Source organism: Crinia signifera, chromosome 5, assembly GCF_055691185.1.
Source record: "Crinia signifera chromosome 5, ASM5569118v1, whole genome shotgun sequence".
Taxonomy (NCBI): domain Eukaryota; kingdom Metazoa; phylum Chordata; class Amphibia; order Anura; family Myobatrachidae; genus Crinia; species Crinia signifera.
Genome location: NC_139221.1, coordinates 223086189 through 223097526, shown reverse-complemented (window position 1 = coordinate 223097526; position 11338 = coordinate 223086189). Strand labels below are relative to the sequence as shown.

Below are 11338 nucleotides of genomic sequence, written 5' to 3'. Positions count from 1 at the left end.
TTATGTTGTTTGTGTTACTGTATGTTTTTTTGGCCCTTATTCAGATCTGATCACAGTACAAATTTGTTCTCAAAATGGGAAAAACCATGTGCACAGCAGGTGGGGCAGATGTAACTTGTAAAGAGAGAGTTAGATTTGTGTGAGTTATTTTGTTTCTGTGCAGGATAAATACTGGCTGCATTATGTTTACACTGCAATTTAGATTTCAGTTTCAACACACCCCACCCAAATGTAACTCTCTCTGCACATGTTATCTTAGCCTTTTGGCTAAGATCAAGTGTAGTATCTGTTCTAATCAGTGGGTATGGACTGGCCTCTGGCAGAGAATAGAGAAAGGCTGGACTGAGTAGCTGCTCTGATGGGCGGAGGGTGTGGGACCCCTCTTTTTTGCCTGGGAGTGGTGAAAAGTCTGGCTGAGTACCTTCACCTCTGCCTTTGGTAGGAGGTGTTGTTTCCTTAAATCCACTGGTAAGAGGGGGGAGAAACACTAAGCCTAGTAGTTTGACTCTCTTGACGGGGTTCGTAGCCCCGGAAGGATGAGCCAGCGAAAGGCTCAGTCTAGTATCCATTCCCAAGGAGCGGAGAAAGGCTGGGACTGAGTAGATGGCTCCTGTTCTAGAGGTTCGTAGCCTCTGATGGGGAGACCGCGAAAGGCCCAGCTTGGGATCGGAGAAACACTGAGACTGACTAGATTGCTCTTCTGAGGGGGGTGCAGCCCCTAAGGGAGTCTTTCGAAAAGCCCAGTGGAGTACCCATTCCCATGCCAGGGGCTGGAAAGTGCCCTATGATGGGAGCAGAGAAAGACTTGGTCGGACGCTGATCGGTCGGCTGCTTGGAGTCCGAGGCTGCACTGTGCCCCCTGGGAAACTCGGGGGTGCCGAACATGCACGGGTGATCCCAAAATCACCATGCACTAGTATGGCACTAGCACTGCGCACTTCCCTCTAGGTTAGTGCTTCACGTCCTTACCTCGTCATTTTGGATGGGGTAGGACAATTTTTCATACCCCCACCCCGGCCCTCTGGCTGGGGTCCTCTTTATTATTTATTTCTCTTCTTCTCACGTTCATGCACTTTTCACGTTTTCTGTTTTCTGTAGTTTGTTACCTTTTTTTGGGTTGTGTGGTCGACCCTTACGGGCCTTCCATTTCCCCAACGTGCCAAAGCTCTCGCCTTTTGGGGAGAGCTGCGGTCCCCCCGAGGCCGACCCTGAGCCGCAAGGTGGAAGGAAGTCCACTGAGGGTCTCTCCAAACCTTCGGGTGCGGAGGACCCACCGTCCTAACCCTTCCGGGGGTTGAGGAAAGAGGTTCTCTCTAAGCTTCGGTAAAGAGGACCCACTGTTCCCTATTTTCCCCTCTTCGGCCTTATGGTTGAGAGGGGTTAAGGGAAAAACGGGGCCCGTCTCCTTCGGGAGATAAGCCCATTCGATAGCACGGCCCCCTTTGCACATGTTTAGGCACAGCACTGGTGGTAGGGAGCACACCTCAGTCTCCTGAGTTTCTTCAAACTCATCTGCCCCACATGCAGTGCATATGGTTTTGCCTATTTTGAGAACAAATTTGTACTGCGATAATATCTGAATAAGGGCCTTTGTGTTGCTTTATGTTTTTTATGCAGGTTATGTATTTTTATGTTGCTAATGTTGTTTTATGTTGCTTTCTGTGGTGTTATTTTGGTCATTTTGCTTTCATTGAAGTTACTATTATGTATGTTAATTTATGATAATATATGTTAATTTATGATAATTTATGCGGTTTCAGATTTTTATGTTGTTTGTTTTGCTTTATGTTATTTTGTGTTGCTTCAAGTTTTTTTATGCAGTTTATGTAGTTTTAGGTTGTTTATGTTGCTTATGTTGCTTTATGTGGTGTTATGTTGGTCCTTTTGCTTTCAGAAAAATGACTACAATTTATGTTAATGTATGTTAATTTGTGTTAATTTATGTAAATTTATGATCATCTATGCGGTTTCCGATTTTTATGTTGTTTGTGTTGCTTTATGTTATTTTGTGTAGCTTCATGTGTTTTTATGCAGTTTATGTAGTTTTATGTTGCTTATGTGGCTTTATGTGGTGTTATTTAGGTCCTTTTGCTTTCAGAAAACTACTACAATCTATGTTAATCTATGTTAATCTATGTTAATGTATGTAAATTTATGTAAATTTATGTAAAATTATGTAAATTTGTGATAATTAATGCGGTTTCAGATTTTTATGTTGTTTGTGTTGCTTTATGTTATTTTGTGTTGCTTCATGTATTTTTATGCAGTTTACGTAGTTTTATGTTGCTTATGTGACTTTATGTGGTGTTATTTAGGTCATTTTGCTTTAATCGAAATTACTATAATTTATGTTAATTTATGTTAATTTATGTTAATTTATGTTAATTTATGATAATTTGTGATAATTAATTCGGTTGCAGATTTTTATGTTGTTTATGTTGTGTTATTGTTTTTGTGTTGATTTATGTTTTTTATGCAGGTTATGTAGTTTTATGTTGCTAATGTTGTTTTATTTTGCTTTATGTGGTGTTATGTTGGTCCTTTTGCTTTCATTAAACTTCCTACAATTTTTGTTAATTTATGTTAATGTATGTTAATTTACGTAAATTTATGATAATTTATGTGGTTTCAGATTTTTATGTTGTTTGTGTTGCTTTATGTTATTTTGTGTTGCTTTATGTATTTTTATACAGTTTACGTAGTTTTATGTTGCTTATGTGACTTTATGTGGTGTTATTTAGGTCATTTTGCTTTCATTGAAATTACTATAATTTATGTTAATTTATGTTAATTTATGATAATTTATGATAATTTATGCGGTTGCAGATTTTTATGTTGTTTATGTTTTGTTATGGTTTTTGTGTTGATTTATGTTTTTTTTATGCAGGTTATGTAGTTTTATGTTGCTAATGTTGTTTTATTTTGCTTTATGTGGTGTTATGTTGGTCATTTGGCTTTCATTAAACTTCCTTTAATTTATGTTAATGTATGTTAATGTATGTTAATTTATGTAAATTTATGATAATTTATGTGGTTTCAGATTTTTATGTTGTTTGTGTTGCTTTATGTTATTTTGTGTTGCTTTATGTATTTTTATGCAGTTTATGTAGTTTTATGTTGCTTATGTGACTTTATGTGGTGTTATTTAGGTCATTTTGCTTTCATTGAAATTACTATAATTTATGTTCATGTATGTTAATTTATGATAATTTATGATAATTTATGCGGTTGCAGATTTTTATGTTGTTTATGTTTTGTTATGGTTTTTGTGTTGATTTATGTTTTTTTTATGCAGGTTATGTAGTTTTATGTTGCTAATGTTGTTTTATTTTGCTTTATGTGGTGTTATGTTGGTCCTTTTGCTTTCATTAAACTTCCTACAATTTCTGTTAATTTATGTTAATGTATGTTAATTTATGTAAATTTATGCTAATTTATGCGGTTTCAGATTTTTATGTTGTTTGTGTTGCTTTATGTTATTTTGTGTTGCTTCATGTATTTTTATGCAGTTTATGTAGTTTTATGTTGCTTATGTGACTTTATGTGGTGTTATTAAGGTCATTTTGCTTTCATTGAAATTACTATGCACGTGTTTAGGCACAGCACTGGTGGTAGGGAGCACACCTCGGGCTCCTGAGTTTCTTCAAACTCATCTGCCCCACATGCAGTGCATATGGTTTTGCCTATTTTGAGAACAAATTTGTACTGCGATAATATCCGAATAAGGGCCTTTGTGTTGCTTTATGTTTTTTTATGCAGGTTATGTAGTTTTATGTTGCTAATGTTGTTTTATTTTGCTTTATGTGGTGTTATGTTGGTCCTTTTGCTTTCATTAAACTTCCTACAATTTCTGTTAATTTATGTTAATGTATGTTAATTTATGTAAATTTATGATAATGTATGTGGTTTCAGATTTTTATGTTGTTTGTGTTGCTTTATGTTATTTTGTGTTGCTTCATGTATTTTTATACAGTTTATGTAGTTTTATGTTGCTTATGTGACTTTATGTGGTGTTATTTAGGTCATTTTGCTTTCATTGAAATTACTATAATTTATGTTAATTTATGATAATTTATGATAATTTATGATAATTTATGCGGTTGCATATTTTTATGTGGTTTATGTTGTGTTATGGTTTTTGTGTTGCTTTATGTTTTTTATGCAGGTTATGTAGTTTTATGTTGCTAATGTTGTTTTATGTTGCTTTATGTGGTGTTATGTTGCTCCTTTTGCTTTTATTAAACTTACTACAATTTATGTTAAGTTTTGTTAATTTATGTTAATGTATGTTCATTTATGTTAATTTATGACAATTTATGATAATTTATTATAATTTATGCGGTTTCAGATTTTTATGTTGTTTGTGTTACTGTATGTTTTTTTGGCCCTTATTCAGATCTGATCACAGTACAAATTTGTTCTCAAAATGGGAAAAACCATGTGCACAGCAGGTGGGGCAGATGTAACTTGTAAAGAGAGAGTTAGATTTGTGTGAGTTATTTTGTTTCTGTGCAGGATAAATACTGGCTGCATTATGTTTACACTGCAATTTAGATTTCAGTTTCAACACACCCCACCCAAATGTAACTCTCTCTGCACATGTTATCTCAGCCTTTTGGCTAAGATCAAGTGTAGTATCTGTTATAATCAGTGGGTATGGACTGGCCTCTGGCAGAGAATAGAGAAAGGCTGGACTGAGTAGCTGCTCTGATGGGCGGAGGGTGTGGGACCCCTCTTTTTTGCCTGGGAGTGGTGAAAAGTCTGGCTGAGTACCTTCACCTCTGCCTTTGGTAGGAGGTGTTGTTTCCTTAAATCCACTGGTAAGAGGGGGGAGAAACACTAAGCCTAGTAGTTTGACTCTCTTGACGGGGTTCGTAGCCCCGGAAGGATGAGCTAGCGAAAGGCTCAGTCTAGTATCCATTCCCAAGGAGCGGAGAAAGGCTGGGACTGAGTAGATGGCTCCTGTTCTAGAGGTTCGTAGCCTCTGATGGGGAGACTGCGAAAGGCCCAGCTTGGGATCGGAGAAACACTGAGACTGAGTAGATTGCTCTTCTGAGGGGGGTGCAGCCCCTAAGGGAGTCTTTCGAAAAGCCCAGTGGAGTACCCATTCCCATGCCAGGGGCTGGAAAGTGCCCTATGATGGGAGCAGAGAAAGACTTGGTCGGACGCTGATCGGTCGGCTGCTTGGAGTCCGAGGCTGCACTGTGCCCCCTGGGAAACTCGGGGGTGCCGAACATGCACGGGTGATCCCAAAATCACCATGCACTAGTATGGCACTAGCACTGCGAACTTCCCTCTAGGTTAGTGCTTCACGTCCTTACCTCGTCATTTTGGATGGGGTAGGACAATTTTTCACACCCCCACCCCGGCCCTCTGGCTGGGGTCCTCTTTATTATTTATTTCTCTTCTTCTCACGTTCATGCACTTTTCACGTTTTCTGTTTTCTGTAGTTTGTTACGTTTTTTTGGGTTGTGTGGTCGACCCTTACGGGCCTTCCATTTCCCCAACGTGCCAAAGCTCTCACCTTTTGGGGAGAGCTGCGGTCCCCCCGAGGCTGACCCTGAGCCGCAAGGTGGAAGGAAGTCCACTGAGGGTCTCTCCAAACCTTCGGGTGCGGAGGACCCACCGTCCTAACCCTTCCGGGGGTTGAGGAAAGAGGTTCTCTCTAAGCTTCGGTGAAGAGGACCCACCGTTCCCTATTTTCCCCTCTTCGGCCTTATGGTTGAGAGGGGTTAAGGAAAAAACGGGGCCCGTCTCCTTCGGGAGATAAGCCCATTCGATAGCACGGCCCCCTTTGCACATGTTTAGGCACAGCACTGGTGGTAGGGAGCACACCTCGGTCTCCTGAGTTTCTTCAAACTCATCTGCCCCACATGCAGTGCATATGGTTTTGCCTATTTTGAGAACAAATTTGTACTGCGATAATATCTGAATAAGGGCCTTTGTGTTGCTTTATGTTTTTTATGCAGGTTATGTATTTTTATGTTGCTAATGTTGTTTTATGTTGCTTTCTGTGGTGTTATTTTGGTCATTTTGCTTTCATTGAAGTTACTATTATGTATGTTAATTTATGATAATATATGTTAATTTATGATAATTTATGCGGTTTCAGATTTTTATGTTGTTTGGGTTGCTTTATGTTATTTTGTGTTGCTTCAAGTTTTTTTATGCAGTTTATGTAGTTTTAGGTTGTTTATGTTGCTTATGTTGCTTTATGTGGTGTTATGTTGGTCCTTTTGCTTTCAGAAAAATTACTACAATTTATGTTAATGTATGTTAATTTGTGTTAATTTATGTAAATTTATGATCATCTATGTGGTTTCCGATTTTTATGTTGTTTGTGTTGCTTTATGTTATTTTGTGTAGCTTCATGTGTTTTTATGCAGTTTATGTAGTTTTATGTTGCTTATGTGGCTTTATGTGGTGTTATTTAGGTCCTTTTGCTTTCAGAAAACTACTACAATCTATGTTAATCTATGTTAATCTATGTTAATGTGTGTAAATTTATGTAAATTTATGTAAAATTATGTAAATTTGTGATAATTAATGCGGTTTCAGATTTTTATGTTGTTTGTGTTGCTTTATGTTATTTTGTGTTGCTTCATGTATTTGTATGCAGTTTACGTAGTTTTATGTTGCTTATGTGACTTTATGTGGTGTTATTTAGGTCATTTTGCTTTCATTGAAATTACTATAATTTATGTTAATTTATGTTAATTTATGAAAATGTATGATAATTTATGATAATTTATGCGGTTAAAGACTTTTATGTTGTTTATGTTGTGTTATGGTTTTTGTGTTGATTTATGTTTTTTATGCAGGTTATGTAGTTTTATGTTGCTAATGTTGTTTTATTTTGCTTTATGTGGTGTTATGTTGGTCCTTTTGCTTTCATTAAACTTCCTACAATTTATGTTAATGTATGTTAATTTATGTAAATTTATGATACTTTATGTGGTTTCAGATTTTTATGTTGTTTGTGTTGCTTTATGTTATTTTGTGTTGCTTTATGTATTTTTATGCAGTTTATGTAGTTTTATGTTGCTTATGTGACTTTATGTGGTGTTATTTAGGTCATTTTGCTTTCATTGAAATTACTATAATTTATGTTAATTTATGGTAATTTATGATAATTTATGATAATTTATTATAATTTATGTGGTTTCAGATTTTTATGTTGTTTGTGTTGCTTTATGTTATTTTGTGTTGCTTCATGTATTTTTATACAGTTTACGTAGTTTTATGTTGCTTATGTGACTTTATGTGGTGTTATTTAGGTCATTTTGCTTTCATTGAAATTACTATAATTTATGTTAATTTATGATAATTTATGATAATTTATGATAATTTATGCGGTTGCAGATTTTTATGTGGTTTATGTTGTGTTATGGTTTTTGTGTTGCTTTATGTTTTTTATGCAGGTTATGTAGTTTTATGTTGCTAATGTTGTTTTATGTTGCTTTATGTGGTGTTATGTTGGTCCTTTTGCTTTCATTAAACTTACTACAATTTATGTTAATTTATGTTAATTTATGTTAATGTATGTTCATTTATGTTAATTTATGACAATTTATGATAATTTATTATAATTTATGCGGTTTCAGATTTTTATGTTGTTTGTGTTACTGTATGTTTTTTTGGCCCTTATTCAGATCTGATCACAGTACAAATTTGTTCTCAAAATGGGAAAAACCATGTGCACAGCAGGTGGGGCAGATGTAACTTGTAAAGAGAGAGTTAGATTTGTGTGAGTTATTTTGTTTCTGTGCAGGATAAATACTGGCTGCATTATGTTTACACTGCAATTTAGATTTCAGTTTCAACACACCCCACCCAAATGTAACTCTCTCTGCACATGTTATCTCAGCCTTTTGGCTAAGATCAAGTGTAGTATCTGTTATAATCAGTGGGTATGGACTGGCCTCTGGCAGAGAATAGAGAAAGGCTGGACTGAGTAGCTGCTCTGATGGGCGGAGGGTGTGGGACCCCTCTTTTTTGCCTGGGAGTGGTGAAAAGTCTGGCTGAGTACCTTCACCTCTGCCTTTGGTAGGAGGTGTTGTTTCCTTAAATCCACTGGTAAGAGGGGGGAGAAACACTAAGCCTAGTAGTTTGACTCTCTTGACGGTGTTCGTAGCCCCGGAAGGATGAGCTAGCGAAAGGCTCAGTCTAGTATCCATTCCCAAGGAGCGGAGAAAGGCTGGGACTGAGTAGATGGCTCCTGTTCTAGAGGTTCGTAGCCTCTGATGGGGAGACCGCGAAAGGCCCAGCTTGGGATCGGAGAAACACTGAGACTGAGTAGATTGCTCTTCTGAGGGGGGTGCAGCCCCTAAGGGAGTCTTTCGAAAAGCCCAGTGGAGTACCCATTCCCATGCCAGGGGCTGGAAAGTGCCCTATGATGGGAGCAGAGAAAGACTTGGTCGGACGCTGATCGGTCGGCTGCTTGGAGTCCGAGGCTGCACTGTGCCCCCTGGGAAACTCGGGGGTGCCGAACATGCACGGGTGATCCCAAAATCACCATGCACTAGTATGGCACTAGCACTGCGCACTTCCCTCTAGGTTAGTGCTTCACGTCCTTACCTCGTCATTTTGAATGGGGTAGGACAATTTTTCACACCCCCACCCCGGCCCTCTGGCTGGGGTCCTCTTTATTATTTATTTCTCTTCTTCTCACGTTCATGCACTTTTCACGTTTTCTGTTTTCTGTAGTTTGTTACGTTTTTTTGGGTTGTGTGGTCGACCCTTACGGGCCTTCCATTTCCCCAACGTGCCAAAGCTCTCACCTTTTGGGGAGAGCTGCGGTCCCCCCGAGGCCGACCCTGAGCCGCAAGGTGGAAGGAAGTCCACTGAGGGTCTCTCCAAACCTTCGGGTGCGGAGGACCCACCGTCCTAACCCTTCCGGGGGTTGAGGAAAGAGGTTCTCTCTAAGCTTCGGTGAAGAGGACCCACCGTTCCCTATTTTCCCCTCTTCGGCCTTATGGTTGAGAGGGGTTAAGGAAAAAACGGGGCCCGTCTCCTTCGGGAGATAAGCCCATTCGATAGCACGGCCCCCTTTGCACATGTTTAGGCACAGCACTGGTGGTAGGGAGCACACCTCGGTCTCCTGAGTTTCTTCAAACTCATCTGCCCCACATGCAGTGCATATGGTTTTGCCTATTTTGAGAACAAATTTGTACTGCGATAATATCCGAATAAGGGCCTTTGTGTTGCTTTATGTTTTTTTATGCAGGTTATGTAGTTTTATGTTGCTAATGTTGTTTTATTTTGCTTTATGTGGTGTTATGTTGGTCCTTTTGCTTTCATTAAACTTCCTACAATTTCTGTTAATTTATGTTAATGTATGTTAATTTATGTAAATTTATGATAATGTATGTGGTTTCAGATTTTTATGTTGTTTGTGTTGCTTTATGTTATTTTGTGTTGCTTCATGTATTTTTATACAGTTTATGTAGTTTTATGTTGCTTATGTGACTTTATGTGGTGTTATTTAGGTCATTTTGCTTTCATTGAAATTACTATAAATTATGTTAATTTATGTTAATTTATGATAATTTATGATAATTTATGCGGTTGCAGATTTTTATGTTGTTTATGTTTTGTTATGGTTTTTGTGTTGATTTATGTTTTTTTTATGCAGGTTATGTAGTTTTATGTTGCTAATGTTGTTTTATTTTGCTTTATGTGGTGTTATGTTGGTCCTTTGGCTTTCATTAAACTTCCTACAATTTATGTTAATTTATGTTAATGTATGTTAATTTATGTAAATTTATGATAATTTATGTGGTTTCAGATTTTTATGTTGTTTGTGTTGCTTTATGTTATTTTGTGTTGCTTTATGTATTTTTATGCAGTTTATGTAGTTTTATGTTGCTTATGTGACTTTATGTGGTGTTATTTAGGTCATTTTGCTTTCATTGAAATTACTATAATTTATGTTCATTTATGTTAATTTATGATAATTTATGATAATTTATGCGGTTAAAGACTTTTATGTTGTTTATGTTGTGTTATGGTTTTTGTGTTGATTTATGTTTTTTATGCAGGTTATGTAGTTTTATGTTGCTAATGTTGTTTTATTTTGCTTTATGTGGTGTTATGTTGGTCCTTTTGCTTTCATTAAACTTCCTACAATTTCTGTTAATTTATGTTAATGTATGTTAATTTATGTAAATTTATGCTAATTTATGCGGTTTCAGATTTTTATGTTGTTTGTGTTGCTTTATGTTATTTTGTGTTGCTTCATGTATTTTTATGCAGTTTATGTAGTTTTATGTTGCTTATGTGACTTTATGTGGTGTTATTAAGGTCATTTTGCTTTCATTGAAATTACTATGCACGTGTTTAGGCACAGCACTGGTGGTAGGGAGCACACCTCGGGCTCCTGAGTTTCTTCAAACTCATCTGCCCCACATGCAGTGCATATGGTTTTGCCTATTTTGAGAACAAATTTGTACTGCGATAATATCCGAATAAGGGCCTTTGTGTTGCTTTATGTTTTTTTATGCAGGTTATGTAGTTTTATGTTGCTAATGTTGTTTTATTTTGCTTTATGTGGTGTTATGTTGGTCCTTTTGCTTTCATTAAACTTCCTACAATTTCTGTTAATTTATGTTAATGTATGTTAATTTATGTAAATTTATGATAATGTATGTGGTTTCAGATTTTTATGTTGTTTGTGTTGCTTTATGTTATTTTGTGTTGCTTCATGTATTTTTATACAGTTTATGTAGTTTTATGTTGCTTATGTGACTTTATGTGGTGTTATTTAGGTCATTTTGCTTTCATTGAAATTACTATAATTTATGTTAATTTATGATAATTTATGATAATTTATGATAATTTATGCGGTTGCATATTTTTATGTGGTTTATGTTGTGTTATGGTTTTTGTGTTGCTTTATGTTTTTTATGCAGGTTATGTAGTTTTATGTTGCTAATGTTGTTTTATGTTGCTTTATGTGGTGTTATGTTGCTCCTTTTGCTTTCATTAAACTTACTACAATTTATGTTAATTTATGTTAATTTATGTTAATGTATGTTCATTTATGTTAATTTCTGACAATTTATGATAATTTATTATAATTTATGCGGTTTAAGATTTTTATGTTGTTTGTGTTACTGTATGTTTTTTTGGCCCTTATTCAGATCTGATCACAGTACAAATTTGTTCTCAAAATGGGAAAAACCATGTGCACAGCAGGTGGGGCAGATGTAACTTGTAAAGAGAGATTTGTGTGAGTTATTTTGTTTCTGTGCAGGATAAATACTGGCTGCATTATGTTTACACTGCAATTTAGATTTCAGTTTCAACACACCCCACCCAAATGTAACTCTCTCTGCAC

The 11338-nt window shown here is 36.4% G+C and overlaps 3 pseudogenes; all 3 read left to right on the top strand.

Moving 5' to 3' along the window:
• Nucleotides 1-247: 247 nt before the first annotated feature.
• On the top strand, nucleotides 248-383 carry LOC146006191 (U2 spliceosomal RNA; annotated as a pseudogene).
• A 4216-nt stretch (nucleotides 384-4599) lies between these two features.
• Nucleotides 4600-4735, top strand: LOC146005877 (U2 spliceosomal RNA; annotated as a pseudogene).
• A 3120-nt stretch (nucleotides 4736-7855) lies between these two features.
• On the top strand, nucleotides 7856-7991 carry LOC146005876 (U2 spliceosomal RNA; annotated as a pseudogene).
• The last annotated feature ends 3347 nt before the right edge of the window (nucleotides 7992-11338 follow it).